Source organism: Lissotriton helveticus, chromosome 7, assembly GCF_964261635.1.
Source record: "Lissotriton helveticus chromosome 7, aLisHel1.1, whole genome shotgun sequence".
NCBI lineage: Eukaryota > Metazoa > Chordata > Amphibia > Caudata > Salamandridae > Lissotriton > Lissotriton helveticus.
In genome coordinates, this window is record NC_136068.1 from 48,743,707 (window position 1) to 48,756,059 (window position 12,353).

Consider the following 12,353-nt stretch of genomic DNA (forward strand, 5'->3'; position numbering starts at 1 on the left):
CCAGGGGCACATCATGGGCCAGATTCAGGAGGAAGCCGCGGAAGCGTAGGGGTACCACCAGCACCCGGGCTGACCCTAGCTCGGCGGACTTCTGTTCACTGTACAAGAGGCCGTTTTCCCAATAGACAAGGTGGGTGCCGGACTGGTCACCGGCGGCCTGGGCGGCGGCCTGCTGCCGCAGCCTAACCAGGGAAGGACAGGAGGTCTGTTCCAGGCAGAATTCTTCTCGGGAAGGTCCTCCTTCCTGGCGCCACTGGGCTAACTCAGGAAGGTCGTCCAAGTTCGTGGTCTGTTCGACGACAGGGCCTAGGGGATCTGCGTCGGGGTCAACGCTCTCACTGGGGGGAAGCTCGGGGACTTCGGATCGCCCGCTGCCCTCCGGGTCGTCAGAGACCGGGTGAGGGTTCTCGGGTTCCACCCCCTCGGGGGTGGACAGTCGGGCGGTCATGGATCGGGTGCTCACGCAGGCCCACTCGGGCAGGCCCACTATCTCCAGGTGAGTTCTTTGCTCTACCTGCTTCCACGGGGAGCTCTCCAGGTCGTTACCCAGTAGGCAGTCCACGGGCATGTCGGTGCAGACCGCTACTCGTAATTCCCCGGAGACGCCCTCCCACTCGAACGGAACCTGAGCTATTCGGAAGGTGCGGACGGAATTGTCAGCTGAGATCACCCTGCAGGAGGCGTGGGGTATAATTTGGTCTTCTGTGATTAGGTGACACCTTACTGCAGTAATGCTGGCCCCTGTGTCTCGGAGCGCCCCTATGCGGTGCCCGTTGACGGTCACCTGCTGTCAGTACTTTTCAGTGTTGTCCGGCAAGTGGGCTCCGGGGACCATTTCCCTGTCACCCAGGCAGACTAATGTCATGGCTGCTGGTTCCCACCCCTCTGGGTCATCTATCTCTTCCTCTTCCAAGGATACTGTGGCTAGCTGGCGCGTGGGGGGACTTGCAGCAGCGGGTTTCTTGAGCAGGGGGCACTGGGGGTCATTGGCAGAGTGCCCTGTTTGCTGACATCTGTAACAGGCTGTGCTGATTCTGGGTCCTGGTCTAGCTGAGGGGGAACCCTGCTCTCGCTGCGGGAGGAGAGGTTCTGGACTGGTTTTGGGGGGGGGCTTCGTTGGGGCCCTTCCTAGGACCCCCTCTGTCTACCCTGACCTCCCCCCCCCCCCCTCTGGCGGGAATATCCTTGCTCGTTCCGGCCATAGTCTCCCACGGGCCCCCGTGGGACTCTGGTGCTCACCCAGTGATCTGCTTCGACATCCAGCTTCTGGGGGTCTGCCAACTTTCTGTCCAGAAGGTGCTGTCTCAGTTCTACAAAGCAATTGGTGGATAAGTGTTCATAGGCAATGAGATCAATGAGTCCATCAAAAGTGGTCACCTTGCTGCCCTTGATCCACCCTTCCAAGGCCCGGCTGTAGAAATTCACATATTCTACCCATGTGGTGCCGGGGATCTTCTTGCAGTCTCTAAACCGTTGTCGATACATCTCTGGGGTGAGCCCATATCGGGATAGCAGGGTGTCCTTCATATGGGTGTAGGAATTCATGACGGTGGTGGGCAGGTCCAGCATGGTGTCTCTCTTCCCTCGCTGAGGAAGCGGCCCCATAATCCGGCCCCCCAATCCTTTTTGGGCACTCGGTGGGAGGTCATGGCGACTCATACGCCTTGAACCATTGCTGGATGTCGTCCCCTTTGTAATACTCCTTCACGACCTTCTTAGGGATATGTACTTTGGCCTCTACCGGGGAAGGGGCTTCGCTGTTGCCCGGGGGTCGAGTCTCTTCGCTTCTGGCTTTGAGTTCTAGTTCTTTCAAGCTGCACTCATGTTTGAGCTGGAGTTTCTTTCCTTCATGCTCCCTCTGGAGCTTCTTCTCCTCCAGTTCCCCTTGTAGCCATAACTGCTCGACGGCTAGTTTCTTTTCGGCCAACTTGAGCTCTCCTTCCATTTTAAGATGTGCCAGTTCTAGCTCGTGGCTTCGATTGCGTTCTCGGTCTGTCATCTCCTCCGGCGACAGACCTCTCTGTGCTAGGACTCCGCGTCAGGGAGTCTGTTCTCTCACCTTCTTGGCCGCGCTCTTCGGTCTGTGGTCCTCCCTTTACGCCGTCTCCTTCTGGCGGGGGGAGGAGGGCCCCGGCCTCTACCCAGGCTGTCAGGGCTTTTTGGAAATCTTCTCGGGTCTAGGATCGTACACACTGAGCTCACACCACACTTACGAACGGACACCACACCGTAGGTTTTCAGTAACAAGTTCTTTATGAACAGTAAAAAGAAATCAGCACTCGTATTTACAAGCGATCGAGGGATCGTAAAGTCTCAGGAATTCGGGAAGAGGTAAGCGGGACAGTCTCAGTCTTTAGGCCAGTACGAAGCGTACCCTGCGCACAGCTATCAATCCTAGTGCCGGGGGATACGGAAGATGATGGTCTTACTGGCTGCTTCACTCACTTCGGGGCGACTCAGGTCGTGTTGGTAGCGTCGATGGTCCAGAAGGACCAGAGTACTCCTCGAGCCGCGACGAGGTCAGCAGGGCTCGATCCAGAGGTGTTCTTGAGGAGCCGCGTCAGCAGGGCTCAGGAGGTTTCACGAATATCTCTTTAGAGGTCAAGATCGAGCCGCGGCGAGGTCACCAGGGCTCCGATGTTCTAGTTCCGTTCTTCCGAGGACGAGCCGCGACAGCATCAGCAGGGCTCCGATGTTCCAGTTCCGTGTTACGAGAAGGAGCCGCGACAGCGTCAGCAGGGCTCGAAGAGTTCGAGGGTTCAGTTTTCCCCAAGGGTCAGCCCCGATTAGATCAGCAGGGCTTTCTTGTCCAGGATACAACTGCCCGCTAGTTGTTGGATGGGCCTTGATATAGTCCAGTGGCCCTTTGATGTCCGGACCCTCGCAGGCGGAGGTCTCATGCCTTGGGGGCTGGTCGTTGGAGAGGTCCGTCGGTTCGCCCTTTGATCCCTTTGAAGATGCGTCTGGGAATTCCCAGACGCCCAGCAGGGTCTGGAGCCAGCACTCGGGGAGGCCAGAGGTGCGATCGAAACCGGCCCACAGGGGAAGGCCAGAGGTGTGAGAGAAACCGGCCTCTGAGGGGAGGCCGGGCTGCCATCAAAACTCCCTGTCTTATCTCACTCGGGGAGCCCTTTACCCCCCAGCCGGGACTGGCGCGCCTTGGAGCCTAAGTTTCGCTGGGGCCGGGGTCATGCTAGGTCCAGGGAGTCGGGGACCCCGGGAAGGGAAAATGGCTGCCGGGCCCTGTGGGGTGATGCAGGTTCTGGGCGCTCGGAGCCGGGAAGTAGGACGGGGCATGCGGGGTTGGTCGTCGGTTGCGGGGTCGTGCAGGGAGCTGGCGTACAGGGACAGGACGACCAGGGGTTTCCGGGTGCAGAGCTAGGAGAACGGGGTGCTGAGCAACGGGGGGGACCACGCCACGAGGCCAGGTCCAACACAGTGCCTGTGTTAACCTAAGGGATAACCCTGTTTCCAGAGGCCGTGCATGTGTTAACCTAAGGGATAAAACCTGTTTCCAGAGCCTGTGTTAACCTTAGGGATAGAACTACTAGCCAAAGCTTGTAACCAAAGCTTGTAAGTGTTTCAGCCTAAGGGACAGACCTCCTTTCTAAAGCCAGTTCCTGTATTTATGTTAACCTAGGGGACAGATCTTTCTAAAACCAGAGCCTGTAGGTGCTCTCAACCTAAGGGATTGCTCTGGTTTCTGAAGCCTGCTAGGTCTGTGTACCCTAAAGAATGGTTCCAAGTCTCCAAACCTGCTCCAGCCTCTCTGGCGTGTCATGCTTCTACAACATATTCGATAGAAGGGGAGCATGCGTGGGCCTCTGCAGAAATGTTTCGGGGGGGCGGGGCAAAAAATGAACACCTGGTTGCATGTTTGAGGATTGAATTTCAGTTAGCTTTTTTTAACTGTTTAAGCTTGTATTTATTTTGTTACTAAAATATTAATCATTACTTCTGAACCTCGTGCAGTTTTGCACAACTAGAGTATTGCAATGCAATATGTGAGCACATTTACATGTACACTTGAGTCTATTGCTGTCGGCGTGCACTGCCTGTCCACGGGGGTAACAACTCCCCCGAGGTACCAGATGGAAGCAGCGATGGCAGCGCCCACTCCCCAGAAGTACCCGAAGGGAAGCGGCGATGGCAGCGCCCACTCCCCCGAGGTACCAGAAGGGAAGCAGCGATGGCAGCGCCCACCTTGGCACCTCCGCCCTCTAGTGCTTCTCTCGCCAGTCGCAGGTCAGTGTTCAAGTCAAGTCCGGAGTTTCAACCTTGCTGCCGCGCCATCCATGGGCCCTGGATCCTCTCCAGGTGCCCGTAATTAAGATGATAACTCGATCAACCGTCACTCAGAGGGCGTGGCGAGTGCCCAGCCTCTTAACCTTTAAGCCCCTGGCGCCATTCCAGCCCACACACCTGCGCCTAGAGTGCTTAAGTACCTCCCGCCAAAAAGGGAGAGTGCCCGATGGCGCCAAATGGCGACCAATGGGCAGGTAGCGCTTTGTTTTGAACCCCTCAATCAGGGGGCACCACCTGAGCCCCAAGGTGGCAGAGGTTGTGAATATAAGTCGCCGCTCGCCCAGGTAGCTCCTAACTTTGTGGAGCAGGGCGAGCGGCGCACCGACGGATTTCTGCAGAGGACCGAAGAAACTTTAAGGGACGAAGCTCTGTCGGAGGGAACGAGGGTCCGACGACTTGACCAGTGGACGGATCAACAAGGAGCACGGTGGGCCTGCCGGGCGAATGGTACCATTGAACATCGAGGACCTTGAAGACACTGAAGATCGTAACCCGGAGCCTCCCTCCTTGGTCTCTCTTCGGCGGGTGGTTCGGCCGAGGGGGAAAGTGAGGTGCGCAACGCACCTTAACTATCACGCCGCGCCGACCAACTGTTTCGTTCCAGAAGTGGCCGACGGACCCAGAGCGCTGCGCCGAGAAGCCTGAACGGGCAGGAATCCCTACAGAGGTGCCATGGGGTAGATCCGTGCTCGCCCACCAACTACGGCAGCAAGCGGAAGGAACGAATGTGCGGTGCGAACCCACAGAAGCGTCTGCCTCGTGGCGAGGCCAGAAAGTGAAGCACAGAGCGGAACCAGATGGCGAGGCCACATGAGAGGCGGTCATCGCGACCAAGCGGCTGAGAGCCCTCGGAGAGTAGCCCCCCCCCCACCAACAACACGGGCCTTCCGTCACCCGCCTGAGCCGCGCCGCAGGAGCCGCGAGATCTGCGGGGAACACACGGACAGGCCAGAGCATTGGCGGTGGGCAGAAACAAAAGATCCTGAAAGGGAATGGGCCGGACGGCTCGGCTACACAATCATGCGCTGCTGATCGGCAGGCAGAGAGGAGATCAGGAGAGCTAACGAGCAGCACCTGGCACAGGGACTAGAGTCTTTTAAATCAGCGTCCCAGGCACAGATTATCTTGGTGCATCCAAAGGCGGCAGCACCCCGTCAGGAGCTATGGCCGAGGGTCAGCCAGAGGAGCTCGCAGAGCTGCTCAAGCAAATCCGCGAGGTATCGGCGGTGCACGGCAACAGCTGGCTGCAGCCACACCTGGAGCAGGCTGGAGGCGATGACCCACAAAGGGAAGACGAGGCCGGCCCTTCATCGCCTAAAAAGCGCAAGATCACGCCACAGAAGAAAGCCCCAGGAAGAAGTCCCAGAGGAGAGCACGGCTGACTGGGGTCTTGCCAGCAAGGGCGGAGGACCGCAGCAAGGCTTCCAGCAGTATGGCGAACGGTGAGCATATGACCAGCATTGTGAAAGGGTGTCTTAAATCATTGGCTCCTATGTTGCTGAAAGGTACAGGGCAAGGGGCAGAGGAGCAGCGCGCAGAGGAGAAATCACGTCTGCCCTGGCACCTACTGGACCCGGGCTCGGCGCGACAGGCGAGAGCACAGGGAAACATAGGGCACACTGCACAGGGCGAACAGGGATCTCTAGTGGCAGCATGGGGGTACGGTAGTTCGGCAGGTACCACAGCACACGAGGGTCCTATGCCAGATCCCTACACCAGGCCATCCCCTGGCCCGGCGTCGCTAACCACAAGAGCCACCGGCCTAGCTTGTCTAATCCCCCTGGCAGTCAAAGAGAATATGGCGTAAAGAATTTATAGATATTTTCTCCCTGCTTGAGATACAGCTTGAGGGGTTAGACCTCACAACTTGTGACAAGGATGAGGACAGAAGGGAGAGGCGCGGCGCTAGGAAAGAAAGGAACTTTGATAATTGGCTGGACGCATTTATAATTGTCCTGCATCATAGTGGAAAGATTCCCGCGCTGCGCTGCAGATTTATGGCTCTACAAGGCCAATATTCACTGGGCACAGAGGCAGTTTCCTGGGGATGCCTGGCTGGAATATGACATGGGTTTCAGGCTTAAAATGCAGAGGCACCCGGAAATGGAGTGGAATGAGGAAGATGTGTCGGGCTTTATACATAAGATGCTAGTGGCCAAGGAGGTAAAAGCTTGGGCGGGAAGAAGCGACCAGTCCTTTCGGAGCTCCTACCACAAGGGAGGGGTAGGTCATTTCATAGGGCAAAACACTGCGAAGGGAAACCCACGTCCCCTAAGGGAGCCACGGCCATTTGCTGGAAATACGATGCCGGGGACTGCTCGTGGGGCGCCGCCTGCAAATTTCAACACACATGCTCAAGCTGCGGTGGAGGGCACGCGGCGGTGGCATGTCGGAGCAAGCGCGAGCCAAGAAGTGACAAAAAAGATGAGAAAAAGAAGCATTAGAGGCAAGACAACAGGTGGGGGGGGATTTGATGGACCTACAAGATTGCCAGCTGGCCAGATCCCAAGCCTGGCGAATAAATACCCTAGCTGATGCCACTGTCCTAAGGAAGGGTTTTGAGGCAGGATTTGTGATCCCATTCACGGGCCCCCTACCTTTGGAGAGGGCCAACATTCTAAAATCAGCAATTCAACACCCGAGGTGGTGCGCGCCAAACTGGCAAAAGAAATATCATTGGGCAGAGTAGAGGGCCCCCTCCCTCAGCATTTGACCAAGAGTATAGTGGTCTCCCCGCTAGGCGTGGTCCCCAAGAAAGAGCCAGGCCAATTTAGACTCATCCACCACCTCTCATTCCCGGAGGGGTCCTCCGTGAATAACCGGATTGCCACGGATGCCTGTTCAGTTGGTTATGCATCAGTTGATGATGCAATTGACCTAGTAAAGGCAACAGGAAAAGGGGCACTGATGGCCAAGGCAGATATTGAGTCTGCATTCCGACTCTTACCCGTTCACCCCTCCAGCTTCCAATGGGAGGGGGGCCTATTTGTGGACAAAGCAATGCCTATGGGCTGCTCCATATCATGTGCCTACTTCGAGCAGTTTGCCACCTTCTAGAATGGGCCCTCCACGACAGACACCCAGGGGGCGGGAAACTGAATTATTTAGTTGACTTCATGTTTACAGGCCCCTCAGCGTCCGCCACATGCGGGGATACCCTGGCTTCATTTAAAGAACTGACTGGGATACTGGGGGTTCCCTTAGCAGCTGAAAAGGCAACGGGCCCGACCACAAGAATTACTTTCTTGGGCATAGAACTAGACATAGCCGGGACGGCCAGGCTGCCTTAAGAAAAGGTAGATGATTTCAGGGTGGAAGTCAGGAACTTGTGCGGCCGGAACAAGGCGACACTCCGCGACTTACAAAGGCTGATCGGGAAGTTCAATTTTGCGGCCAGGGTCATCCCCGCCGGGAGGGTCTTTGCCAGGTGTTTGACACAATTGACATCAGGCATCACCCACAAACACCACTACATACGGCTAGGGACTGGGGTTAAACAGGACCTACTTATGTGGGATGATTTCTTCCAAAACTTTAATGGTATCCTGATATGAAGAGCGGGTTGGGTGACAGCCAGACAGATAGCCCTGTTCACGGACGCTGCGGGCAGCTTGGGGTTCGGGGCAATCCTTGGAAAAAGATGGTGCGCGAACCAATGGCCGTAGAAGTGGCACAGGCGAGGCATCACGGATAACATCACATTTTTAGAGCTTTATCCAATAATAGTAGCATTGACAATATGGAAGCATGAGCTAAGAAACATGAAGCTGACTCGGTGGTCCGAAAGGGGTAGTACAGGCCATTAACAAAGGCGCAGCGAGGTGCCCTGACACGTTGAGGCTAATGCGACAGTTAATGTGGGAATGGGGGTCGGGGAAGGAGAGCCGCCACAAATATAGAGGTGTCTTTAACCGGGTTTTATTAAGAGTTTCTCTACCACCGGTTGGATTTAAAGCAAAACAAGGTTTTAGTATAATGAACACAGGTCGTGAGTCCCTTTAGCGGCGAACTGTCGAGGTCATCATCTCCAGTCTGTGCCTCGAGGAGAGAGAAGGCCGGCTTGCTCCAGGGATGGATACTCGAAAGAGAAAACAAAACAGAAAAGAGCCACGTTAGGGCCAGGATCCGATATATACAAAGAATGAGAGGGGGGTAGGGTAGTGAGGGAACACCAGGGTTCTACCACCATCTGTAGCTGTTTCTAGGCGCAGGATGACAGGGTACGGCAAGAGTGTCCACCCTCAGGCTACCCGGTCCCACCCCGTGAGGAAAACAACCCTTGGAAACGCCCTCGTACCTTGTGTAGCCACACTTCTCCCTTGGAAGTGTGGCGGGGCGGCTCATAGAAACGGTGGCCTCCTGGCTTGTCGACTCTCGGCTCCAGGGGGCTCAACAGCGGTTCGACGACGGTTCCTCCTTCTTCTTCCTTGGCGGCGTCTTCCTCCTCTACTCGCTCCGTTTCCGAAGGGTCCGCGCTGCAGTAGACAAACGGGGTTTCCTTAAACGGCCCGAGTTCCCCTGATTGGCCATCGGAGGATGACGTCCAGGCGCCGGATTGGTCGGTTGCAGAAGAAGTCGGCGGGAACGCCCCCAGCGTCACGGAGGCTGAATACTGAAGCTGACGAGCTGGAGGCAGGGCCGGGGAAGCCCATGAGACGTCACAGGGATCCTGCGGACGGAGTGGAAAGGAAGAGACGTCAGCAGACACACCCCGCCCGACAGCGTCAGGGAGCTCGTCCAGGTCAGGAAGCCCGGCTCCGTGACAGTTAATTAAATGACAGCTGGAGGGAAATCTGGAGCTGAAGGCTCGCCACTTGCCAGGGGTGGAGAACTCTGCAGCAGACGCCCTCTCACGATCTCAGATGAAACGATTCAGAGAGCTGGTGCCAGGGGCGGACAAGGAGATGACCCCTTTTCCGGCATATCTGTGGGACCTGGGGGAATAGAACTGTCTGCACTAGTAAATCACGCACTAACTCCTGAAGCAACTAGAAGGTACAAGAAGTATGCAGCCCCAGTGAGGATTGGTGGCGTACAGTCACTGAGCGACAGGGCTGGGACACAGACAGCGGTGGAGAAATTTATAAAGTGAGCATTCATTAACAAAAAGACAAGGTCATGGGCGCAAGCCCATTTGTCAGCCAAAGCCCATTTCGCTAACATCCACACGGGAGGATCCCACAGCTTCCCTATACCTCAAGGCAGCAATTAAAGGGTGGAGAAGAGCTGAAGGGATAAGGGCAGACACCAGGCGCCCCGTTGATTGTAATAAACTGGGCCAGCTACTAGAAGCATTAGTATGGATCACAAAGGACAGCTTCGCGCTGCAACTTTTTAGGGCAGCATTTACCACGGCATTTTTCGGCGCCTTTCGCATCAGCGAGCTGGTGGCGCCTAACAAACTGGGCCCGGCCAATGGTGTCTCCAGGCCACCGACATTAGGCCCCTGGGGGGGGCAGTCGAGATACTCTTAAAGTCAAAAACTGACAAGGCTGGAAAGGGCACGGTTATACGATTGCAATGCATTCCGGATCAGGGGCGTAACACAAGCCCCCGCAGGCCCCGCATTGCGGGGGGGCCTCGCGCTCCTGGGGGCCCCGGCCGGGCCCCTCCTCACGTCATACAATTATTACAATACATCTATAATTGTGGCTCTAAAATGTTGCGCAGTGCGGACTTTTGAAATGGTTCGGGCCGCGGGGGCCCCGGCCGGGGCCCCTGCGAGTGTTTGAAAATGGTGCGGGCCCGGCTGGGGCCCCTGTGGGACTGGGAGAGAGGAGTCTACAAAATGGTGCAGGCAGGCCAGGCCCGAGTCTTCGAAATGGTGCAGGCCCCCGAGAGAGCAAGTCCGAAATGGTGGGGGGCCCCAGCCGGGGCGTGATGTGACCACTGTGAGCATTTATAACACTGAGCCGCCACTGCCACTCACTCGAATCTATGAAATGGCGGACAGGGAGGACTGTGGACAGAGTAGACTTTCTTTCACGTTCCGTTCCGCGCCGCGTATGCGCGTGCCGTGTGGGGGGCGTGCTGCTGGTGAGTGGTGACAAATGCCAGGCAGCAGGCCCTGGGCCCAGGATGTAGAGGCCTAGCATGAACACGGTCTAGTGTTCAAGAGTGTTTGTATTACACGTTACACCCACCCACCACAGACGTCATGGTGTCGCATGACGCTGGCAATAAAAGGGGCCGAGCGCACGTGCTCGTGGCCATTCCCACTACCCCTAACTGGTGTCTGTGTGCATGTCATTGCTGCTATCTACCATGCGGGCCTAGGGCCCTCCCCAACACTACACAGGGGTACAACACTGTCGGCGGCCCAATAAGCAGTTTGACACTGGGTCAGGTGTGAGGTGTGGCGTCACGTGTGGCCAGGGCAGGGGGCGCGCTCGCATAGCCATAGTGAAGAAGTCAGAAGACAAAGAACTGAACAACGAACTTCGATTCGAACTCATCTCGAAGTCGAAGACAAAAAGCCAGGCCCGCCCACGCTCAGGACTCGAGTGTGACTGTCCGAACCGAACTCCGAAGCAAAGTAAGTCCGTCACGGTCACCGACGGGGCCTGCAGGGTCCAGCACGAGGCGGCCCTTTACCAAATTGCTGCAGTGAGCCTCGCAAAGTAAGTGTGTGTCCCAGTGCCCCCTGAAGTCTGTATAATCTCTCTGCTATTTGTTTTGCAATAGTATTGGTTTTAAATTCGCAGTTGCAGCGCGATCCTGATCACCTGCCTGCCAGGGCCCTCTAGCAGAAGTTCACACACAGTAGGTGGCAGGTGCCTGCCAGCGGCGTCTTGCAGCAGAGCAGCATTGGATAGCTCTTTGTGTCAGCCCTGCTGTGGTGTGTTCTGTGCGTCCGAGGTAAGGGGGAGGCGGCGGGCCAGGGTTTGATTCTTTTTTGGTGTCTGTGAGTCGAGGAGTAATGTTAAATAATGGTGCTTGCTGTGAGTGGCCTATGTGCCTCAGCTGTCTAGTGTTCAGCTACTTGTCCACGAGTCAGCTGTATTGGCTCTCTTACTTTTAAATGTAGGCAACATATCCGTGCTGCTGTTTGCAGGGCTGGGCAAGTAGCGCAAAACGCTTTTGGGATAATCATAATTTTTATTAGGGTTGAAGAGACTCGTTTTAATATACTACAGTGCCATGGCTGCCAGCTCACATTGACTGCCGTGAGCCTTTTTAAGTGCCTGTCGGCGGCTGTGTCCATGAGTCAGCTGACTGTGTCACTTCATTTTTGGGGCAGCTGACCAGGTGTGTTGTTGAGGTGCATCAGCTATAGCTACAACCGAAGGAAGTAGGGAGATGTGAACATATGACTGTGCCTATTACAGATTTAAAACTAGAGTTAACTGCCATGTTTTAGTTTGCTTATGTGAGATACTCCTTGTGTGCTGTTTTCCTATGTGCAACATTTAAATTCTTGAGTTATGGCACGCTCACAGTTAATAGAATAAAACAGTTATGTACATGCAACATAGTTTATTCAAGTAATGACTCGCTATATGCAATGTGATGCTCTAGAGTGGATGTTGAAACACGTGATGTTTATGCAGCATTTACAATGAACAATGCATACAACAGTGTCATGCCATCCTCACAATCACTCCGTAAAGCCTGTGTCCACCGTTTTAACCTTTTACCTGCTTAATACATACACAAGCGTGTTTAGATTTAAAAGTTTTGGTGATCTAACATTGCATGGCCAGAGACCAGAAAAACTTGCTTTGGGGTGGTATACGCTGCCTATAATCAGGCATGTGCGTGTCCCTGTGCTCATATCTGCTACCTCTGACTGGCTGTGGGAGAAAGAGAACAATTTGAGCACAGGGAGCTAGGGATTGACAGTCTGACTTCTGGTACCATGGTCAAACAAAGCATAACCTGATGCTTAAAGCCTGTCATCATGTTTAATTTTGCTCGCAAGAAAGTGTCACTTAAAGTCGTTGAAATGTCACTCATAATTACACTGAAATTATGAAAATGTCACTCATAAGCAATCTGAAACCTTGGCAGCTATGTTGAGGAGAGCTGCCAGTGGCTCACCGTGTGCT